The sequence below is a fragment of the Stegodyphus dumicola genome, chromosome 4, assembly GCF_044657685.1.
Source record: "Stegodyphus dumicola isolate Sdum_Otavi_A_Nest chromosome 4, ASM4465768v1".
NCBI classification, from domain to species: Eukaryota; Metazoa; Arthropoda; class Arachnida; order Araneae; family Eresidae; genus Stegodyphus; species Stegodyphus dumicola.
The window spans coordinates 33511691-33533339 of NC_140771.1; the positions used below are offsets into that span (position 1 = coordinate 33511691).

Consider the following 21649-nt stretch of genomic DNA (forward strand, 5'->3'; position numbering starts at 1 on the left):
CTGCTTTCTGCATATCTTTTACAGAACTGCAATGTTTTCTAGTAGCATTTCCATAATAAATTGTCAATTGATTTATATCATCTGTAAGGCGGCCTTTTTCACTAAGAGTTTTACTGTCACTAAGTTTCTTCCCCTTCATTTCTTACTTTCTCTTTAGTAATTTAGTGGCCATTCTTTTCTGAATGTGTCCGACACATTCAATTTTACCAAAATACATGATGTTAACAGTAAAAATTAAAGCAATCTAGGAGTGAACATTCGTAAGCAGCTGCACGTACAATTGTAAACAAATGTAAGGTGATGATTTAAATGCCCAATCTGGCAATATTTATCTCAGAATCGTTTCCTTTATTTCATAATTTTTAAGGTTCTAATTCGAATATCGTAATGCCGTTTGTTTTAACAGATTCAGAAATGTTTGCAGTTTCTAAATATGAAGAAAAAAAAAAAAAAGAAAAGAAAAAAAAAAAGATTTTTTGATTGTGTAAAGGTGATGACTCCCCTTTACCTTAATATTCAGGGTTACCATCAATAAATGGGTTATCCTAATTTTTTATTTATCGCTCCCAAAAATCGCCAAAAAGAACTAATATTAAAGCTGTGTGAGGTATAGTGATAGCAGATATGTCACAGTATTCAGGAACTCTTTTTTTTTTACCCATAACAGAATGCGATTTTGTTCATAATCTGGAATGCATAAATATTGGCATATAATGCACTGAAAATAAAGTAAGCATACAGCCACTTAAATTTTCAGCTTCCCACGGGCAAACGAGAGTAACATAAATAAAAATATTGTTCCTTCTGTTTTAAAGCGTTCTTGTTTTGAATGTTAATTTACATAACTACATGAACTTATTCACCAAATAAAACTATTTAAAAAATCAGGTAAATTGTTAATAATATTTTTCTGCTAATTATAATACGGGTTTTCTTTTTTACTGCTATCTGTTTAACCGTGGACCTCATGGTAATACACCTGTAAATAGAAAAATGCTATAACACTGTTAACATTTCTTTTTGTTAAAGAAATCTCTCTTCAGTGTGCTTTTTTTAATTCTGCTCGTCTTCTATTCGACCGTCTACTGTAGAAGACAAAGCTCGTTTTTCAGCAGGAGTAACTCCTGTTTGATGCGCATTTATAACAAAAGAAAAATAATCTCTTTTTATATTTTATAGGCTTTTTTTTTTAACCTTTGAACAAATAACTTTTTCTTTTCTATGTCACAATGTTAAAGCATTAAAAGCACGAAACAAATACAGAAATGAAAGTTATTAACTAACGCTAGTTGAACTCCAAACTGTCACATAAAAAACAAATAATAGTAAAGCGAGCAAGTTGAGAAGCCGACATCCTTCTTGATTTACTCCTGATAAAAACATATCAGACATCTTCTTCTCGAACGCACGAAAATATACTCATTGCCATATAAATTTGCGCACCAAGAAAGAGTTGTCAGAATGAAACAAAATTTGACATATATAAGTACTACATTGATATAAGTAAGTGCTCAAAAAATCAAAGAGAAAAGGATCATTTCTGGCAGAAAAAGTACACATGTTTTAGTTCTCTGTTGGACCACCTTTAGCGCGAAAAATTAGAAGAAAAGGGGATGATTATGCAAATAAATACGGTATTTTTGATATATATACTATTAAGCATCGTATGTTAAATAAACTGATATCTTTTAACTGTAAATACACTTAACTTAAATGTGATAAGTAACCTCAAAATTTTATGAAATGTAGTATATCACAAAACCCTTGCAAAATATTATGAAATATAGGACCAGTTTTCACTTAATCCATCCGAAACCAATTGCTTACATTACGTGTGTACAAACTACTAGTACTTAATACAGCATTTTCGTTAGTTAGGAAGCTTACCTTTATATAAAAAAGAGGTAAATGTGATAACTACTTTTAATTCCTTTGAAAACTTACAAAAATTTAAAAGCATAGGGAATCATTAAAAATATTTAAAGGAGAATTTCGTAATGTTACATTCATTTGATAGACGTATGATTACCATTAAAATCCGCAGTTAAATACTAACATATATTAATATTAATTTTGCTATTTTGAAATTAAAATTTCACGGCACTAAATTCATCGCTTTGTCTCTTTTAATTAACGTACAATATTTGCGACTGAATTCTGTAGTAAAACAAATATCAACTTAAAATTACGGAAAATTCAACCATAGATTAAACGTTGGCTTTTGTGGGTAAGGTGATTAAGTCTGCTTTTTTTTTTAGGATTTCGCTTCTTCAAAAGTAACCAGAATTTTCCTGCGCAACCAATTGAGTCTACGATGTTAAGCCTTCTCAGGAGTGGAAATATTTTCCCATAAAATCAATCTCATCTGTGGACAAATTTTCCCTGACATTAAATTTCAACATTATCACAGGTCATACCCAATTTTTTTTTCCAAGTTAAAAATGTTACAAGAGTTTCAGCAACTGTAAAATATTCTGTCAGAATTATGGCATATTGGATAAAAGCTTATTGAATGCAGTACGTTTCTCTTCTTCTCCCTCAATTTTCACCCCCCCCCGAAGGAGCGGGGTATCTGACGTTTTGTTTTCATTAAAAGAAATTTTCTATAAATCCTTTATTCTATTTCTACATCCTTAGCGTTTGAATAAAAACAGGTTTCCTAAAACTTCAGTTTATTATTAGATTTATGGCATTCATTAAAAAGCAAAGAAACCTAAACCATTTTATAACAACATATTATACATATATATGCGACATTTTTATAACTGCTATTCAAGCAACATGTCCAGTGGCTGAAGAACTTTGGAATACGTTATAATGTTAGGTTAAAAAAACCTTTGAAAAACAGTAGATTGTTGATTATATTTTACTTTAAAAAAACTTTTTTGTTTTTTATATATTTATTAAATAAACATGTTATCTTCGATATCAAAATTAAATAAAATCCACCTGAGACTGGTATAAATTTTAGACAATTTTTTCCTGAATTTAAGCAGCCTGAAGCTTAAAATTAATTTAGATCCATTCACTTGTCATTGTCATTGCGAGCGAAGGCGAGACTTACTTACGTCTCTACAGTCAGGCATCTCAGAATGTTATAATTAATAACAAAATCTCAAATTTGAGTCTTCAAACCTAATGTTACCGGCTTGAAATGTAATACTGGCGTATATTACCATTCCGGTTCAGACGTACATCCAAGGTTGGCAAATACGTTACTCAGATGAAACCGAGTTGCCTTGCCATTATTAGCTATGTGAAACTTACTCTGAAATTTTAACAGTAAAGTTCATATAAATAATTTGCAAAGGCCTTTGAAATGCAGATTTTCTGTTACCAGTCACTAAAGTTTTTAAATGAACTTATTTATCAAATTCATATTATTTCCTTAACGAACTCAAGCGTCACATCTGACAAAATATGGTTCAATACTCTGATATATGCTTTACGCAAAGCATACTTATCTGCGTAGCACTTAATACAGGTTTTATGAATTTATAGCCATGACAATAAGACGTAATTTTTTCGTAGTACTGAATACAGGTTTAATGAATTTATAGCCAAGATAATAAGACGTAATTTTTTCGTAGTACTAAATACAGGCTTAATGAATTTATAGCCATGACAATGAGACATAATATTATATAAGAACTTTTAAGATGGTTATTTTTAAATACTCCCCTAAGAAACGATGTGAAATTATTCTTTTCTTGTGAAATATCAAAACTGAACTTACCTTTTTAGACAAAACAAACTTACCTTCATTTGTAAGCCTCACGATGACTTGCTTGATCCATTCACTGGTTGGGGGGGGGGAGAGAAGAATAAGTAAATACATGTTCATACATAAAAATAATAACAGTTTATTTTTTACCCATAAATTATAGACTGTATTAAAAGGATATTATAAATGGTGATAAGAGGCAAGAACTTATCTTTTTAGACATAACAAACTTACCTTCATTTGTAAGCCTCACGATGACTTACTTGATCCATTCACTGGTTGGGGGGGGCAGAGAAAAATAAGTAAATACATGTTCATCATAAAAATAATAACAGTTTATTTTTTCATTTTTTTTTCCATTCAGATAAATTATTTACAACAGTTCAAGCTTACATTTATTATCCATCGCGAAGTATCGGAAAATATTTTTATCACTTTTTCGACTGACTTCATTTGCACATATTTATTTATCAATAATAACATTAATGTAAACTGTTACTGTAATGATCCGAATCTAACACAATTTTCTCCCCTCCTCTAAACTGCCTATTTGAATACTCGACATGCTTTAAGTGAGCGGCCTAATGTTTAAAAAATATAAAAAGGTAATTCATCCCTTGTGACTGACTGACTGATATGGTATTGTCGGAATACCAATGGCACATCACATGGTCTGCACATAGCATCCCAGAGGGAACGGACGAGGTTAGTCACCTATTGTCTCTTAAATGTTACTTTAGAAGAATTGTTTTATACATATATTTACTTAGTCTTATCTCAAAGTATGATATTATTTAATAATCATTTTTGTTAAATACATTTTTATACCAAGCATATATATGTGAAACCTTTATTTGAGTAACTTCTGCTATTAGCTGCACCTCTTTTTATTTTTTTAATATTTTCTGCATGAATATGGTACATTCAATAGCAATATCAGAAGAAAATAGGGATGGTTTATATGTTAAAAAATAAACCTGTGTTTATACAGATATACGCTTTGTAGGAAGGTATAGCTACGAAGATTATATTAATTATTATTATAGTATTTCTACGCTACATAGGAAAGAAAAGGCTCATTTGTTTTTTTTACTTAAAAGAAATTAGGCAAATATGATAGAAAATGAAGTTTTACGGAATAAATGCTAAGAGTTTCGATAAAGAACTTAGAATCCAGATCGTTGCTGTGCAATCGCTTATGACTAGTTATTGGGCAGTTTACCAGATTTGCCAAATTGCCATTACAGATTAATATCGCAGCACCATATTGCGACTGCGACGTTGAACGTAAGGTGAAAAACATTTTCCATCCAGGAAAAAAGTCGAACAGGATCACAGATTATGTAACGCATTTTATGTTTTGCACAACTTTAATGTTTATGTACCCAAGTTGGGAGAAAAATCTATACAGATCGAAACCTATGCGATAATCAGGTTTTGATAAATGGACATTTTATCAAGTACTGTCTTGAACATCAACGGGAGGAATGTAAATTTACTTGCTGGAAGCATACAGATAATAATTTTTAATAAGTACATTTGCTGAGATGTTGCTTTGCCGAGAGAAAGATGTAACCCAAGATTTTGCAGAATAGTTTTTTCCTTTTTAATATAGACGGCAAGGCTGCATTTGTTGACTGTACAATTTTATGCGCTAATTTTATTTACAGCTTTGTCAACTTACGCATGTATACCTAATAAAAACATCAAATAATTGTTACATAAACCTTATTAGTAAAAATATCAAATAACCATTATAAGTAATTTAATAAGACTGCGAGTAGGGAATGATGCACTTATTTTCAATTTTGACAGCAAGTGTAATCTCAGTTCACTAACTACCTAAAACTTACAATCAGTATGATCCATTACCAAACGGTTATTTGTATCTTTAATTAAAACATTTAATGAAGATAAAAACTAGAAAAAAAGAAGCCGCAATTGTCGAAACGCCCCTTTTCTTTTATTTCACTTTTAAAAGCTTTTTATAGTTGTCAACTCTCTCGTCTCACGGTAAGTCACCTAATCAGGCTTTTTTTTTATTGTTAACGTTTACAATGAAAAAGTACCAAGGAAAATGTTTCCCAGTAGTAAATAACATTTACCGAATTAAAATTGGGCAATTAACAGTCTCATATCCCTCGAGATTTTCAGTATATTTTTGTTAAATCTCATTTGAACTGAGTTGTTAATGTTCTATATGCATTTCTAAAACGTTTTTATGAAATTATGAATATTTCATCCTTTTGCCCCTAATCATTTTCAGCGCAGTTTTTCTTATTAAACTTTATCTGACCTAAATTGGTCTAATCTGCTGTGAATGTTTACAGAACATTTTATGAAGGTTTAGCCAATATTTGCTCATACTCAGTTAATTTTCGCATTTAATTTTGCTTTGCATCAATAAACAATGCGTTACTAAATTTATATACTAAGTGCAGATAATATTGTTTTTTTCCAAAATGCTTGGATAAATTAAGTTTTACCCTACTTCAGATTCCCTCAGGATAAAAATGTAAGGAAATTACAAAATCGAATTATACATAGGACATAAAATTTTAAATATTTTATTTCAAAATCATATTATAATAATAGCGCTTCTTCGCAGCAGTAAGAACTTGCGCCATATTTCAAGATTGGCAATAATCAGCAATGCAGCCACAACTATTTTATTCTCTAAATGGAGTATTCTAATTTTCTCCAATACAATGTTTGTCATTAAAATTATGATTGAATTTGACATTAGCATGACCAACATCAATATAAGGTTTTTATCTAATTTTGAAGAAAATAAAATTGTTTACCTGTTTTGAATTTAATTAACAGTACTGTCCTTAATATTGGTCACTAGAATCGTTAACTAACCTTTTCCCGTGAGCTATAGGGACCAACTTTTTAAGTAGGACTATTTAATCAGCTACCTTTGCAGGAAATAGCGTAAAAACACATCAACACAAGTCTTTCACTTGATGCACCATATTAAAGAATAAATTTTAAATCTCCGTAATTTACTGAAATTTCTTGAGATGCATTTAAAGTGCGGGACATACATGTCCCAGCCTTGTGGAAAAGTTAATCGCTAACTAGACTAATCGCTAAAGGTTAATCAAGCGTTAGGCCTAATTTTCTGGGAAATACCCAGCTAGCGTGATGAGTCTGGGAGTGGCTGGTGATTAAAATGACTATGGCGCTTTGTCGCTGGTACACTATCAATGTCCATTTCTTGACTACAGCTGCTTAAATTAGAATACATAAATTTTAAAAAATGGGAGTTTTTAAGAATAATTGGAGGTAATAAGTATTTTTAGCATTAGATTTGTTATATATTGGAAGACAGTAAAGAACTATTTTACTTACCTGTATTCCCAAATGATTTGATGTAAAATACCCGGCCTTTCAACATGTACAACGGCTTCGGAGATTGATCTAACTTCCGGTGGTTGTTCATTGGTTCCGGTGATTTTTCATTTGTGGTTTCTCATTGGACAGTAATAAAAATAATTTAAAAAACATAAACAACGAATTTCAATGAGCTTGGATGGCGCTAAAAGAGCGCTTCGCACTCTGAAACTATGAAAAAGCATAAGATTTCGTTCAGATGGTGCGGCGATTTTTCGCCTTATCCACCTAATAACCATCGCCTTCGGGCACTTTTCTCAATAGACGCAGTCAAAGCACTCTATCTGCTAATGCTGCGAATGCCAAGAACCGATTTGATTTGAGAAATGGATGTCCCTGTTGAGGCCAAAGCTCAGCAAATTTAAGTTAGGCTTAGGTAAAATTTCTTTTCAAAAATTACTAAAAGCGTTATAACTAAATGTTTAAGATCGTCGGTGTAATTAATGCAAATTCAGTAATAATATATATTACTTGTACTATATTAAGACCACGACTTCTTGGGCATAGACATGTGTTTCTCAAAACCTTGTAACTAAAACACCGAAATAAACGCTTATTAATAAAGAAATTTCCAGAACAGGTTTAAAAATCAGTTACATAGCGACTCCATACCCGATATTTTTGTCATTAATTTATGGTACTTACAGCCCTTTGTAAATAATATGATCTCTTGACAATTAGCACCTAAATAAGTGAAATTATTAATTTGTGCAACCATACATAATGTCTATAATTCAGTTGCATGTGCAATGAAACCTTTCATCGTGACGATCTCTTTAAACCCTATTTAAACAATGCACAAAATCTTCTGTAAAAGCTGTTCTTGATATAGTATACAAAGTTGACTATTACATGGTTGGTTTTCCAGAGTGGTCGAGATGGACATTTTGAACAGATGCTATTCATTACCGTAATTTATATTCTCAAAAATACTGGTCACTTTCATAGATGATGGGTTTAAAAAGGTTTCTTTTCAGATAATACTAAAAGTATGTTTTCAGAAATTACTAAAAATATTATAACTAAATTTTTTAACTCTTCGATGTGATTAATGCACAGTAATATTTTTTATTATTTATATTATTAAGATCATTGCTTATTTGATGCAGATATGCATTTCTTAAAACCATATAACTAAAAAACCGAGATAAACACTTATGATTGATATCCTTTCCAGAACAGGTTTAAAATGCAGTTACATAGCTACTGCGGACACTATATTTTCGACTTTAATTTATGTTACTTGAAGCCTTTTGCAAATAATGCAGATAATCAGCATACAAAATTAAATTATTAATTTACATAGCCATACGTAATATATACAATTGCTTATGCAGGGAAACCTCTTCTCGCGAACATTTCACTAAGCCGAAAAATGATCGCTGAGTCAAAATAATCGAACTGGCTCACTTTGTCAAGAACCTGCACGAAGCCGCCCAACCGGTATCCTGGTTAGCGTCGCTGACTGCCGTGCCGAAGAGCCCGCTTCGAATCCCGGAAAAAGCATAGATGTTTGTAAATGTGTAGTGTCGGTGCGGCATGGCGGCACCCTAAATATGCGGCGAGCCGAAAGTCCTCTTGTGGTTTGGTGGAAGGGGAAAGGGGTGGGAAACCCTCGGACCCGTCCCCCCTCCATCAATTTTTCTTTTTCTACACGAGATTGCTGAATTTAATAATTAAAAATATTTTGTTTCTTTGCGTACCACCTATTTTTCTCTTGAGTACCACCAGTGGTATGCGTACCACCGGGTGAGAATCGCTGGTCTAGTAGTTAGCGTCGCTGACTGCCGAAGGGCCCGGGTTCTAATCCCGGAGACTGGAAGGCATGGCTGTTGGTAAATGTATAGTGTCGGTGCGGCATGGCGGCACATATGCAGCGAGCCGAAAGTCCTTTCGTGTGGTTTGGTGTAAAGGGGGAGGGTACGAGACCCTCGGATCCGTTCCCCCGGGGTGCTCTTCATCAAAATTAGGAGGCGGAACTGAGCTAAATCATACTGTCACCTGAATGGTACTCGAGGCTGTTGCCAACGGCAGGCGTATTGTAGCGCTCCTTGCCACGAGGAATTCGTGGGCTTGGGCTGACTACGTCAGACAAATGAACATAAGCAACAACAACAACAGACCCTGCATGACTCTATCTCATGTCAAGTTTTTATAACAAAATATATGTTTTTCAGAAAAAATCATACACTTTTTTTAAATAAAAGATAAATATCATATGAGTTCAAAAAATGAAAATATTATAAAATGGGGATTTAGAAGTATTTTGTGTAGAGATGTCTCAAAGGAAAAAATTGAAATTAACAAATAAAAAAAAAAAATGAAAATATATAAAATTAACGTTATTCCATTATTATATAATCAAAATGTTTGTCTTTCTTCAAATCCCTGATGTTAAATAAACCATCATTATACCTTCAATTTTCGATATCATCATCGAAAATCTTTTTTAATATATTTTTTGTAAGATGATATTCATAGCTTCTGTATCATTAACGTCTAATTTAGCTATGTTTGTTGTGATTTTTTATTAATCTTATTTTGTTGTGATTTTTTACAAAGATATCAACCCGGTGCTAAATCTTTTAATTTCTGAATTTCTTGGTATGATCTGAAACTCATTTATTTATTAACCAATATATTTGTGAAGGTAAATAATATCCGTCTGAAAATACTTTCAAAAATAGGTTAATTTTTTATGGATTCAAAAGTTTTATGGATCTCTTTCTGTACTGCTAAACTGATCATTTTCGAGAAAAGGTTATATTGAAGAGTTTTATTAATGTCTTCTATATTGTTAAATTGAGCATTATATATAGACAAGCATTTAGTAAATTGTTTATAATAACTTAATTCCCGTGTTGATGCATCTAATGCTTTTTGTTGAACTTCTTTTTATTCACTTTATTCCTAAAAAGTAATTATAAAGTTTTTAACTATTTGCATAATAACTTATACAAATATTTACCAATTGTAGTAATTTAGCAATTTACAGTAACCATAATTCAGGTCACTTTCTATAAAATCAAAAACAATACACACTATTTCACATGTATAAATCTGCTGTATTCTCACCTACTCCATCACTCTTCACTTTCGTTAAAAAATTTGTATAAAAGTTTTCGTAGTTCCGTATATTCTTCCAAAGAGTTTTCATTTAATTTAATTAATTTATCCATATATTCTTTCAAATAGTTTTCCTTCATTTATAAATAAACATTTTTTATAAAAGCCTCAATAAAAAACTTGATTTTGAAAGGCCTCTAGTTCCTTCCTAATAAATTCTATCTTTTTTTTACTAAGTAAAAATTTTAAATAATTTCATGAATTGAATACTTTTCTCAAATATTGCAGTTTTTATCTAAATCATACAAATACTTAATCTTTTATTCTTTCACATATATTAATATGATCTATTGCTTCGTACAAATATTAAAAATATTTTGAAATTAAATCTTTACTTCTGTTATTAAGAAAAAAACCTTTCGATCATCATATGTTTCTTAATGAAGATTGACTAAAATTTATTAATATGAATTATTTTATTAATATAGTCACTATCACTTTTATCAAATAAAAGAAGATCTTATTTCTTCGAAAATGTTTTCCGTTTATTTACAATTATTTTTTAAAAAGTTTTCACCTAAAGCTGAAATGTTCTAGACAAGTCATAACGTTTAGAAATGTATTTCCAGTCAGCCTTATGTTGAAATTTTTCTATAAATTCTTCTCATAATGTCTGATATTAAGAAGTACATTTCCAGTCAACCTTATCTTTTTTTTTTTTTTTTTTTTTTTTTTTAAATCTGCTAATTTCTGACATTCAGAAATACATTCCCAATCAAATTTCTCTTGAAATTTTTCAGACAAATCACGATATATACGTACATATTTTCAATCAACATTATCTTGAAGTTTTTCTTATCTTCTTCAGACAAATCATAATATTTAGAAATATGCATGGCCATTGTTTATAACGTTATCCTAAAACTTAACTCCTAATTCCACGAATTCATTCAGGTTGGAAGTGCATTCTTATTCCAAAGTATATTCTCCTTTTCTCGAAACCCTACAATAGCATTTTTTAGACACCTGCATTAAATACAATCCACCCTCTTTACAGGAATATTTGCTCAAGCATTTAACCGATACACACATTGTTGTCCTTATCTCTTGTCAATTCAGTATACCCCTGTTCGAAAGGCTAGGACAAATCTTCGAATAAGTGACCTCAAACGATAACAGCATTATACATGTATCTTTTAGGTTTCTTCGTAAAGAATTAGGTGAACGTTATACGTCGAATTGGGTAAAATTAAAAAATGTAGCTTGAAATTATAGATTCAGGTTATACGCCGTAAATCGTACGGTATTCAACCTTATCCATTTGTTTAATACTAACTTTTATAAAGGGGTATTACCAATCAACCTTATCCTGAATTTCTTCTGTAAGTTTTTCAGATAATATCTTATATTTATGATATATTTCCAGTCAGCCCTATCTTGAAATTTTTCTATAAAATTATCTGACAAATTCTGACATTCTGAAATGTATTCTCAATGAACTTGAAAATTTTCTATAAATTCTTTTGATAATGTCTGATATTTAGAAACACATTTTCAGTCAACTTTATCTTGAAATTTTTCTATAAAATCTTCTGATAATTTCTAATAAGCTGAAATATATCCCCAATCAACCATATCTTCAAATTTTCCTGAAAACGTTTTAGTAGAAGTATGTTCCCAATCAAATTCCTATAATAATAGATCCAGTTATTTAGTATTCAATTATATAAAGATTTATGCCCATTAATCTTACTTTGAAATTTTTCTAAAAATTCATGAGACAAGTCATGAAATTTACAAATACATGCCCAACAAACTTAAACTTGAAATCTTTTTATAAATTCATCTGTTAATTTCTGGTTAATACAAATACCTTCCAATTAAACTTATCTTGAAATTTTTCAATAAATTCTTTTGATAATTCCTGATGGATATATATTAATTTCCAATCAACCGTATCTTGAAAATTTTCTATAACATCTTCTGATAATTTTTGATATTTAGATATCAATACCCAATCAGTCACATCCGTTTATTTACTATTAAATTTATAAAACATTTATATAATGTCCTAATGCTGTTGTATGAATTCCATCTTCTAATATAAATCTTTTATTATCTTTTTTAGATAATTTATTTACATGAATTAAATAAAATTCATGTTTCTTATTCTAATGAGATTTATAGTTTTATGATGTCCATTTTTATTATATGAATAGTTTTTATAATCCTCAGACGTAATTCTGTTTTCAACTGCACATTTCTTAACTCCTTTTAATTTCTTAATTATTTCATTTTCAGTTTTATTAGCACACAATTTTATTTCAACCCTACAAAAAGAAATATCTCACTTCTGTTTTCATCTTTCATTTACCTAATATTTCTTTTTTTTTTAAATGTATATCTGTTTTCTTAAGGATAAACTGATGTCTCAAAATAATCAATCATACCTTTCATGTCATCATAAAATTAAATATCATATGTTTTAATATCATATGTCAAAGTATCTGTATCCATATAAAGTAGGGGCCCACCAGTGGCCGAGCGGTAAAGTCGCTGAACACTGGTAGTTCAGTCCGAAGTTCGAATCCTGCGAACGGGCTGGCTGCATGGGCGTTTTCGAGGTTTTCCCCATGTGTAACGTGTATACGAGTAAGTTTCCTTTAGAAAGTCCTCCACGAAGGCATCCCTCCTCTTAGGCAGATAGCCCTAGTGTGCTTTGCCATAATTAAATAAACCAAACCAAAACCATACAAAGTAGTGTAAGCTCTTTATATTTAAATTTCATAACATCATAATGAAAATCTTGCATTAAATGTTTGGATAAATCTAAAACTACCCATTCCTACATAAATCGGTTTACTTAATTTATTTCTGTTTTATTCATATGAACAGCTACTAGAATTTCAACAAATAGTGTTCTGCTTTTAAAATTTAGTTTAGCAGTCAACTTTGTAACTGTATCATAACTAGCACATAATCGTATATCAATTATCTTTCTAACGTTTTGAATAGCTTTTCCATATTTATAAAATGTTTTCCCAAAATCATTGGTAGCTTTTTTCCTCATTTCAATATTTTAATCCGTATAATTTTTTTTGAAAACTCTATGTACTTTTTCAAATTTTAATCCGATTTCTGAATACTGTTTCGAACGTTTATAGTGTATTATGTAATTAGTTTTATCATGCAAAGTTGTTAATAACTTTCCTTGTGTAGAGCCTTCGTGTATTTACTTTTCTGATGTTAAAGGTAAATCTGAGCCATAATCTTGCAATATTCACCCACAGCCCAATCACATAAATTACTTGCATCTAAATACATTAAATAGTTAAATTCCTTACTCTTTCATGTATTTATTATATGCTTTTGCATATCTGTTACAACATTGTGATATTCCACCTCTTTTACCCTTTTTTTTATCATTAAAACAATACTGACATCATTTATTAAATCAAATTTATTTTGTTTTAGCAATGCATCCCAAGATAAACCAGGAGTTGTAAAATACCAAGCAGGATCTAATTTATTATGTTTTTATACAAACATCTCTAAAATTTTCAAAAACATACTTTAACATATAATTCTGCATATTTTCCTAAATTTTTAATATTAAAAGCTTTCCACACTTATATCACATCCATTCAATCTATTCTAAAAAATCTGAGATGGTAGTTTAGTTTCCAATCTGCATATTCTCCTAAATTTTTAATATTAAGAACTTTCTAAACTTATATCACATCGTTATCACTTACATCACATCCATTCAATCTATTCTAAAAATCTTTCTGAGATAGTAGTGTAGTTTCCTTATATTTTGATTCGGAATCCATGTCTTTTCTCGTTATTAAACCTATAGTGTCTTTAGAAAAATGTTTTTCAATTTCTTCAAACACAGATTTAAAATATTCATTATATGTTAATTTGTCTTTTAAATGTTCAAGTAATTCTTTTAATTTTGATAAATCCTCTGTGCTACTAAAGCAGGGCGTAGCTAGAGTTTCCAGCGCCCGGGGACAACTGAAGAATTTGCGCCCCTTTCTGTGTGCCAAGAATGGAAAACATTTCATTAATAAATTTCGTAGCATCAATTTGGCGCCCCTTAAATGCTGCGCCCAGGGACAGATGTCCCCCTTGCCCCACCCTAGCTACGCCACTGCTACTAAGCATAAATCTAAACGAATCTATAAATCTTAATTTTAAATAATTCCAAAATTTTGTAGTAAAAGATATATTCTTCCGTACTGAGAATAACTCTTAATCTGGAATCATCGAATCTTAGTTCTTCTGTAAACAGAAAATAGAACGTTCTTTTATAAGAACACAGAAGAAAACATAAAAAGTTCTTTTATAAACAAATGCTCATCATAATCGGATAAATTATGTATAATAGTAGATATAAATTTGGAATTTTATAATTTAAATTACATCCTTTGTGCGTTGGTCCTTTGTATTTTCCAGTTAAATGGCAATGATCAATTACTTTTTTCTGTCTTCTGGTAAAATCTCTTTTTCACATATATGACATTTATTAATTGTTTTTTAATGTTTATAATGTTTAATCTTCATATTTTTCTTATTTTTCAGTAATAAATTTCTTAATTTCAACAGTATTTCTTAACATATCCACAAAAATTTGTACTGCATCAGTTCTATTATAATAAACTGGAGATTTTAAAGTACTCTTCATATCATAATTAATGTAATAACTAGTAATGTAATAATCCAGACATATTTTTAATCCAATAATAATAAGTTTACATGTTTTTCTATTTTTTTAGCTGAATTACTAATTTACTAATTAAACCATACTAGCTGGCAGATGATCGATTTACTGCCAAAGCAAAATTTATAAGTTCTATGTACACAACGAAAGAAAATGCATAAAAGCATTTTATTATGAATGAAATCAGTTCATTCTTTCCAAGCAACGACCAATTCGTGAATAAATTTTTGTTGCCAAATCAGAAAACAAAAACTTTTGACTTTTGAACTAAAATAGACTCAAAAAGGCGCAAAAATCGCACGCGACGTTAATTACAGACTTATTCCGTGCCTTTCCTCATGATAACAGTTCAGTCGCGCATGCGCAAAAATATGGGGTTACTTTAAATGTGTCATATTTGGGTCTTTATCTCAAAGAAAATAAATTTCAATTATTTAGGAAAATGAGCAAAGCATTGCCGAGAGAATGATCCGTACTAAGTTTATATGTAGTTTATATAGCTTCTTTTAATTAATGTTATTTATTCTCATTTTTAGAGCCTTTAATCCAAAAAATTGTTTGAAAATTTCAGGCTGATTCTTAATCCTATAATTACTGAATTCTTAATCCTATAATTACTGAATGGCATTAAATTCACAAATCTGCGGTTTTTCTCTCATTGAATTTTCTTTGAATCTCCAATCTTATCTTCAGTTCTAGTATGGGCACAGACCTGTTGCATTTACAGGATTTCTTCAATTAACAAATGATGTCAGATATAATTATAAGATAACTAAACAATTATTGGCCGTAGGACATTAAAATTCTGTATACAGGTCTGCTATAACATCTAGTTGTGCACATTTTTTTTACTGCAATCGGTAAAATTGAAATTGCACCTCAGGTGGGTATACATATTGCATACACCATAACAGGTGATTGTATATATATATATATATATGTAAGATATGACAAAATATGATAGCTGTTTCAAAATATAATTGATGAACTCAAAATTAACATTCTAAATTTGATGATCTACCCCTAAATTCATCTCTTCTCACAAGTTCCACACTTTTCTATCTTATGTAACGTTTTAATGCAGATGCCTCTTGACCAATCACCAAATTGCAAACAAAAACTTTTCTCTTCGCCGTGCTTCCATCCTTCATAACTACGCACTTCAGCTTTTGCTCTCTACTTTGCTAAGATGTAATTTCGCTGGCTTGCTTTCTATCTCAACAACATCAAAAAGTAAATCTTCTGTGGAAAGGCACGATTAGAGTGCCAAGTGATTGTGGCCACAAATACCGGTTGCAAATAAAAATGGAATTAAAACTGCCTCGACTGCCAAGTTCTTTAGATATTACCAAGTTAGCATTACTGGCATACTACGCAATCAAAATCTTCTTCAATATTGGTCTAATCACGCATCTACAGTGTTCCGTCTCTTCCTTGTGCTCTTATTATGACATATATATATTGAAAGATTTTGCAGTGACAATAATGAAAATTATAAATACGAACAAAGATAGAATTGGAATTCGGCACTGAGACTCAGATTTTGGACTTCATTTGTTTTTTTCTGGCCAGTCCTATTTTTTTAACATATGGCTGGCTTATGCTGGCTAGGAGGATCGGTGTTGTGCTCTTATAATAATAATATATATTATATACCTACCTCTTACCTGGCTTAAAAGTACCTTCCCAGTCTTTATTTTCACTATCGTTGGTCACAGTCATAAACTTCCAATGACAGAAGTGTATATGACAAAAATATTCATGTGTTAGCAATGTTAAACTAAAAAATTAATTTTCAACAAATAATGAAATCTAACTAAATGCATAATAACAGTTTATGCATGTAATTAGTCTAACAATAATTAACATCAGTTTATTGTTCTAAATATCTAACAATATTTAATAGCAATTTATTGTTGCAACAAAAAGTGTATATAATTAAATAGGACAAATTAAATAGTGTGTACAAGGTCCAAATCAGTTGTCCAAATCAGATTTTTTATTTTGGGGATATGAACTGCATCCCATTTCATTAGTGCATGCCATTCTAATAATTATTCACTAAGATATCATTACATTCGCTAATGAGATTCCTATATCAACGAGTTTCACAGTTTTGGTGCTTCAGGAAGAATGAAAATAAAATATGCAGAAGATACATACTTACTATACACATACACAAATAGAAATGAGGAAATACCCTCTAGTCTGGATAGCAAATGTTTTCACAAAAACTGAAGTCATGCTTCGTGTTCTTGTTTAAAATATTATTTAATTTCTAGATGATTTTAGCCATATAAAATGTAAAAAATATATTGAATTTTTGGATACTGTAACGCAAAGCTTTCTTGGTGATCCCAATTACTCCAGCAAATGTTCGCAAACCTGAGTACAGAGCTATATCTAAATTAGGAAAATTAATTAGATCATCTGGGGATGTTAAATCATTAAAAAAATTATTCCATAACACATGCAAATCTAATTTTAAAAGAAAATTCAAATATTCATATTAATGGATTGCAATTGATTGAAAATTAATTAAAGAGAAATAGCAATAATATTGATGATTTTGTATAAATTATTTCTGTTATGGAGAGCACAATGCATACTTATAGTCCAAAGAAAGGCGATCAGGTTGAACATTTCGATAATATATATTTACATTAAAAATGTTATTGAAATGGTCTCAAAATCATCCTAAGACTATGTTAATACCCTCTGTACTTGTATCTGACACTGAATTCAAGAAAAAAATTTATGAGATTGTTAAAAAATTATACCTGTAAAAAATAAAATAGAAATTATTTGACATAAAACAGACTTATTTTAAATTATTTATTTGGTTTCTAAATGGTATATTTCATAAAATATTTTCAGTGAAGTACACGTCTTTCAAATTTCAGTGATAATATTCTGAATGTTCTACATGTGTATTGCACGATACATTTCCAAGCAGTACTCCAACTCAGTTCAGATGTATTGTAATATTTCCTAGCTGAAACTGTAACTACAGCAGTTGTAAGCAACAATAAGGCATACCAACATTATCTTTTACATAATCCCAAAGGAAAAATAATCAGACATAAGGCTGGGAGATCTCAGTGACCATCTAAATATCTTAGTGACCATCTAAATTAGCCATCTTCTCTATGTCGACCAATCCAACAATAAAATAATCCATCATTTAGGTAGCAGGCTATCTCCCTGTGTCAATAAAATGCCATCCAGATGGGAAAATGGTTAGTAATGCTGACTGCTGTAACAAAGTGTCCGGTTTCAAATCCTAGGAAAGGCATGCATGTTTGTAATCATTTTGAGTGCACCTGCACAGCAAAGGCGCACTCAAAGTACATGGTGAGCTGAAGTCTTATCGAGAGGTTGGTGTTGGAGATCCTCGGGCCGCAACCTAGGATGCTGTCCCTTCGAACTCTATCTGGAACATAAACTTAGCAGTTAGCAACTGTCTAACTGTATGCACGGGTGCCAGCTTTGCTTCAACCTGTACCTGTGTCAATAAAATGTTGCAATAAGTAATTCTCAAGAAGGCATGGATGATTATAAGTATATATTGCTTGTGTGGTAAGGGGACACTCAACACACACAGCAAGGATAAATCCTCTCAAGAAGTTGGTGGTAGGGGATGAGGAACGGAAGATTCACGGTGAAGCTCAGCAATTAGCAAGACCCTACAATACTTAATATGGCTACTTGGATGCAAAGTGCCAGTCTTGCTTCAACCTGTTTTAAATAAGGTACTGCATTTTCTTACTCGAATGTGAATTTTCCATCATCTTTTATTTGAGGAAACAGCCACAGTTATGATAAATAATAAAATAAACTTTTTTACTTCAAATTGATGTGAGAAGCCATCAAAATAAATTATTAGTCTGAGCAGTTGATTTAATAAGATTAAAAACTAGTCTTATGTTATAAAGATACTGTATATATATTATTATTATGAAAACAGTGTATGTATTTATGCATGTGTAAGTACTTATTTATGATAAGAGTTATATATTTTGTATATATATTTAGTTATGTATGTATTTATATGCTAAGAGTAATGTATTTTATGTACAAAATAAAAATTTTCAACTCAAGTTGGTGCGAGAAGCCATCAAAATACATTATTAGTCCCGGAAGTTGATTTAGTAATATTAAGAACTATAGTTTATGTGATAAAAGTACTGTATATATATTTTTATTAATACTACACATTCAGCTTTTGTGATAACAGTTATATATACATTATCGTAGTAAATGAAGAAATCAAGAAAAGTATCTCATTTACATTTCATACATTCAGGTTTTTTCATTTAATTAAATTTATAATATTATAATTAGATTTATATTGTTTGGCTAAGTTTCTGAAAGTACTACGAACTCAGAGAAAATTTTACAGTATATTTATTGAAGTGCATATATGAAACTAAGCAGTTCAAAGGTTCATTTTTGGAATAATTTATTAATATTTCGTAAATGATTAAATGTCTTGCAAATAATAATATATACAATAATAAAATTAGATACTAATTATCATGATTAATGAAAACTGACAAAGCGTTCTGAAGAAAAACGGTGTACAGACTTATTCTTTATCAACCACGGGTCGAACCAGCATCAATAAAAAGAAATTGAAAGGAAATGCATAAATTTATCAAAAAGCAGCAGTTAACACTTTTAAAATCTCAAATACAATGAGGAAGTTCATTTATCAAGACTTTATTTATGAATAATGAAGAAGTTTATTTATGGTTGATAGGTGAAACCAGACTCTTTTGGCGCAATCTATGGTGAAATTTTGTACACGGAAAAAAAAAATCAAGCAAGGCCAACTTGCTTGATGATATCTCCCATCAAGATGACCTTGGATAAAGTCTGTATTTAATGTGACCGAAAAATCGCAAATAGCGGCAGAGATCACGTGTTTTTGTGATGTCATAGTTACGCAGGCTCACGTGACCTCTGACGTCATCACAAATTTACCTACTATTGTTTTTTTTAAGTTACAGACTGTATTTATTCTATTCTTAGACTTTTTAATTACATATCTTAGCTTTAACGAAAATTTTAAAACTTTATTGCTCATTTCCAGTGGTTTGAATATCCATTTCTTTTCTAATTAATTCTCATTTAATTTAGGTTTCACTTTTTAAATTAATTTGCTGATATCCATTCTTAAGATATTCCCCACTTTTAGACTGATAGCTCTTTTGTATTAAGTTTTTTGAGCTGGCAGTTAATTTTTTTAATTCATTGTTTTTTGCTTAATTTGAACATTTTAATTGAGGAATGCTTTTCAGTGAGTTTTCCGTTCTGTGTGGTGGATCTGTTTCAGATTCTGATTACTTAAGAAAGCCTTGTTCTTTCACTTGTTAAGTTGCGCGCTTCCAACCTGCACGCAACAAAGTGGTGACTGCTGAAAACTGGAAATTAGACAGAGTCTTGAGAAGGGTTTAAGTCCCTTTTTATTCAACTTTAGAAATTACAAATGCGTGCTCTTGACGCTCACAAACTACGCCGATCCGGCGGTAAAATAAAACTAAGAAACTGAAAAGAGATAATAACAAGTGACTAACTACGAGGCTCTCTAAACGTAACTAACCTCACCGCGGTCTAAAATACCGCTGATAATTCAGCACTCTGAATATTACGTTGAAAGACTAACAATTTGCCGAGGCAAGCACACAAGCCGAAACGCGTGGTTATTCAATTTCTAACTAGCCGCCTTCACACTCGTGAAGCAAGAAAGCACACTTCGAACTCGTTTCCTTTCTATTTAACTCAGAATACTTCCGCTGATAAATTTGAATCCTTGCGCGTTCTACTAAAATTTACATACTCTGGCATTGGCAGTTCCAGGGGAAAGTAAGGCTTACGCATAACATTTTGGAACAAAAGAAAAAAAAATTTACAGAAGATTTTAACTTATCTTTGAGTTTTCGATGATTGGAACTCCGTCATTCTTTTCTGGCAGAACTGTTCCCACGTTATAGGTTTCATGGACGTCAGTCTTCTCCTTACTGACCTCCGAGTGTCGTCCACATTAGTTTTTCTTTTGCGTCCTCTACATGCTGGCCTCTTGGCGGAGTAATCGTCGGTTTGTTGTCGTTTCCGTTTTTCCATGGGACGGCTGGTCTTGGCGTCCTCCGGTCTGGAGTCATTCTTGAATTTCTTCTGTTGGTGCTGGTCTTTTCGTTCCTCCTGCTGTCTTTTTATTTTCGGGAACGGCGGCCTTGTTTGCACCTGACTCTCTGGCCCTGGGAGCGTTCTCCTTGATGTATAATTTCTACTGCGATACGTTGTAAGTGGTGTTTTCCTCTTTATTACGCGGCGGCTTTGCATTCTTGTTTTTCTTAAATGCTGGAGTCTAAAAGTTTTCGTTTTTTCTTTTCGGTACCGTCGCATGGGTTGTAGAAGGGCTAGGTCTCTCTTCAGTTCTCTGCTTCTTGGGTGGTGGAACGGGTGACTTTACTTCTGGACCTTCTACTCCTTTTACGCTTGAGTCCTGCAAGAAACTTTTAAGGATTTCAAAATCATTTGGATTATAATATTTTTTCACCTGGTCGGGACTTGCTTTACAGATTTTCCCTCTCTCGTTCTTAAGGTACAATACGACTCCTTTGATTTCCTGAATTACATAGGGGTCTTCAAATTTTGGAGCTAACTTTGCAGTAAAATTGTCTGGGGCACTTGATAAAGAAAATTTCCGCTTGAATACTTTATCCCCAACT

General features: G+C 31.2%; 1 protein-coding gene across 17 annotated transcripts in view; it reads left to right on the forward strand.

Annotated features, from left to right (window-relative positions):
- The window catches only part of LOC118181133 (uncharacterized), a 104107-nt gene that overhangs the window by 70312 nt on the left and 12146 nt on the right, over positions 1-21649 (forward strand). For 9 of the 17 annotated variants that reach the window (XR_004756825.2, XR_004756826.2, XM_085814693.1 and 6 more), the window contains one exon: positions 2259-2518. The exons of 7 other annotated variants lie outside the window; for them this stretch is intronic. The gene's annotated coding sequence lies outside the window, so the exon portion shown is untranslated. Of the gene's footprint in view, positions 1-2258; positions 2519-21649 lie in introns of those variants that run through there. One more of the 17 variants, XM_085814694.1, reaches the window with a different exon arrangement.